This window comes from Equus quagga, unplaced genomic scaffold, assembly GCF_021613505.1.
Source record: "Equus quagga isolate Etosha38 unplaced genomic scaffold, UCLA_HA_Equagga_1.0 199063_RagTag, whole genome shotgun sequence".
In the NCBI taxonomy this organism is placed as follows: Eukaryota; Metazoa; Chordata; class Mammalia; order Perissodactyla; family Equidae; genus Equus; species Equus quagga.
Window position 1 is genome coordinate 1 of NW_025798320.1, and position 3,553 is coordinate 3,553.

Consider the following 3,553-nt stretch of genomic DNA (forward strand, 5'->3'; position numbering starts at 1 on the left):
GGGATGGCTCATAAAAAGGCACCTTCAGAAGATGGTTTAAACTGCCATGGGTACCATTGTTTGGTGCTGGTTCAATGTGTAGAAGATCTGTTTTAAGAAATTCAGAGTAGTTTTAAGTTGGAAGGCAACAACATCTCTGGAAGATGGGAGAAAACAAGGCCCCCTGTTCACTTCCTTCAATAAATTCTGCGGCAATGCAGTCGCGTCCCGCACATGCAGTTCAGTTTACTAACTTTCTTCCCAGAGTTCCCATCACCCAGCCTTTCTGGAGAACAGGACCAGTTGCTATAGATGAGCTGCAGGAACTTTTAGGAAGCGTTTCTGTTCCTCCAGAGAAAAACATCATTGTTTAAATCATCCCTTTGTTCCTTAAACATATCATGGTTTTCTAGCATAAAAAGCTATCTTTTTAGTAAAAACAAACTGAAAGAACTTAATTTACAATCTTACTTGTACTATTTTTATTTAATTATATGAAAATTCTCTAAGGACAGATACTATTTAAAAATTAAACTAGTGAATTTTGCTTAATATGTAGAGAACTTTTTCTAATGTTTTTCTATAAAAACAAAACTTGCAAATATTTCACAGACATGGGCGTTTAGTGGCTCCTGCTGAGCACTGCCCAGTAGGTCTCTCCTAGACCCGGAATCGTATCTGGTTCCTTCTAAGCCTCTTCCCACAGGGCCAGCAGCCTGACCACACACGCAGCCTTGGGCACCGAGAACTGAAGCTCTTAAGGCGACAACACGTGACTTTTAAATGACGCTTTTTGGTCTCTAAGTCACATTCAATCATCACAGGCCAGGACAAGATTAAGAGCGACAACTGTGAGCATACTTTGTCCAGAGTCCTTTGGCCAAAGGTGAAAATGCAACGCGCCCTCTGCCTTGCTGACATCAACAACTTGTTAACACAGCGGTCTGAGGCAGGCACGGAGGTAGAAAGGGCAGGTGAGATGCCCCAAAACTCGACTTCTTTAAGATTTGTTAAGACTCAGTGTGGTAACAAGTGTCTCTCCAAATAGGATTTTCTTACCATCCTGTTATTCCAGAAGCTTTCTCTCTGTAATTATAAGAAAATACTTGTGTTTTTCAGTGTGTTTTTCCTGCTTTGAAAAGTTGGAAGTCTAATTTTCTTTAGCTGTTTTATTAAATTAAATTTTCATATAGTAACTAATAGAAAAGCTGGTCTCCTGAGATCTAATGTTTATTGTTCCTAGAAGGACAAAAAGATTTCATTCCTATAGCTGAATAATTCTGAAGAATAAATATTTCTTCCTCATCTTTTCTACTTTCCGTCTTCTCAGTGCAGAGCATCCACCTTTGGGATTCAATGTACCATCAATTTCAAAATATATATTTTAAAACTCTATCCACATTTCGCCATTGTATTTATATGGACATACTTACCACATATTAGGTTATAGAGTTCAATATTTTCGAACGGTTCAATTTCAGTCTTCTCTTTAAAACTGGGTCCATGTGCCAGAAAGATAGCCTAGGTGGAAACGGTCCTACTATTACTAGATGCCATCTAAACTCAGAAACAGATGGTGGAAGAGACACAATTTTCCTTCTATACCAGCTCTCCCATTTGCAGCTTAGGCTTCTGTAAGGATTTCTGTTCCGATCTGAAATGATTTCTACATCATTTCCAGCTGTGGTGTTGTACAATCTCAATCAAATATAATCCACCCTGTGTTCCCTTCTCTCTCTACCTGCGTCCACAGCACGTCAGATGTCAACAGGCTAGGAGACTACAAGCAACAGTGGACAAGCCACGTCAGCACAGTTCCACCACAGCTGGGCAACAGAAATTAGCAATTCGTCACATAACATCTCGTATTCTTTTTATATTCCATTCATATCATTGCTCAAATATGTTAACACATGGCAAAAAATGTGGAAGTTTCTAAGCATTAAATTTTTGCACTACTTCTATGAACCCACTGATTTCTCAAATGTATCGCCCCTTTACTTTTAGGATGAAGAGACCCAAATATTTTTATTTATGTTAATTAATGTTAACAATTATTTTGTTTATAACAGATCTAATTGTTTTAGATTGTAAATAACTAGAAGAAAACCATCAAACATAAACAAGCGATTGTTTTCTGGTAACAGGGATATATACATATATTTTTTTTATTTTATATGTGTATATTTTATACGTGGATATTTTATACACATATTTTTTTCCCAAGATAGTCAGCAAAGAATTGGAGGTGTAGGATTTTCTTGCAGTAATTAAATTAATTATCAAATAGCCCCCTAACTAACAGAGAAGTGCTCTGTTTCTAGAGATTTTTCAAAGAGGTATAACTCCTCATGACAATGTTAGGAGGCAGTACATTCAAAAGAGCCTAACATTTTTTGCTATTTGGAAAGGGACAGGGCTGTGTGTATATGTGGGGTGTGTGTGTAGTGTCTGCATATGTGTGGGGTGTGTGAGTGGTGTGTATAGTGTGTGTGTATGTATGTAGTGTAGAGCCATGAAGCTCCACCTCTGGGGGACACGGCTGCCCTTCACTCCTGGACTCCTCCAGAGAGCGCCTTCCTGGGCTTCCCCGGCACAGAGGCTGCTGGTTTCCTTCCTGCCTCCCTGGCTCGACTTCTAGGTCTCTGTGCTGGCAGCTGTGTTTCTCCCCACCTCTTCTAAGAGAAATGCTTAGGGCTCTGTACTTGTCCTCCTCTCCCTTACATTCAGTCCCTGAGCATCTTATTTAGGTGCATATCTTTTAAATGTTTTATACGCCTCAAACACAATTTCGGATCTCCAGGTAGACTCTCTCTTAATTGCCTGTGTAACATCCCGACGTGCACGTCTAACACATATTAGGAACTCAACATGTCCAGCTGCTTTTCACTCTTCCCCTCCATCAGTGCCAGCCACAAGCTACCATCCTCCCACAGCTATGAGGGCTCTCCCGACACAGCAGACACTCACCCCTGGGCCTTTGCACTGGCTGTTTCTTCTGCCTGAGACATTTGCCCTGAGTATTTGAAAAGTTCTTCCTTCACCTTCTTCAAGTCTCTGCTCAAATGGCATCTCAATGAATCTCACTGTGTCCACCTTATTCAAAGTTTCATACTGTCTTCATGGCACCCGTAACACCCCCAGTCTCCACCTACTCTGCTTTACTTTCTCTTTATTTCCCATAGCACTTATCCCTAACATAGCAAATAATATATTCCTTTATTACGCCAGTTACCTGTATCCCCTTGTTAGAATGAACACCACATGAGGGCAGGGATCTTTATCTGTTCCCTTCACAGATGTATTCAAGAGTCCTGAACATTGCCCGTCACAAACTAAGTGCTCAATAAATACTTGTTAAAAAAAAAAAAAAGCAGTACGTTACCTCCATGCTCTTAAACTCATTGTCGTAACCATGGGTGCCTCCTCCACAGGATGAATAACTTTTACTCCTATAAAGAAATAATAGTATTACACTGTGATCAGTATATTGATATGACACCTTATTACACAGTGAGCTTTAATGGATTTTTATGTAGCTTCTGCTTTCACATAAGTAAATTTTTCTGTGAAC

The 3,553-nt window shown here is 39.8% G+C and overlaps 1 long non-coding RNA gene across 1 annotated transcript; it reads right to left on the reverse strand.

Annotated features, from left to right (window-relative positions):
• LOC124233366 (uncharacterized) lies at positions 1-3,484 on the reverse strand. Its single transcript, XR_006887039.1, has 3 exons — positions 3,365-3,484; positions 1,413-1,500; positions 1-87 (listed from the first exon to the last, which is right to left on the reverse strand). It is a non-coding gene; the product is annotated as an uncharacterized LOC124233366 (long non-coding RNA).
• Positions 3,485-3,553: the final 69 nt, after the last annotated feature.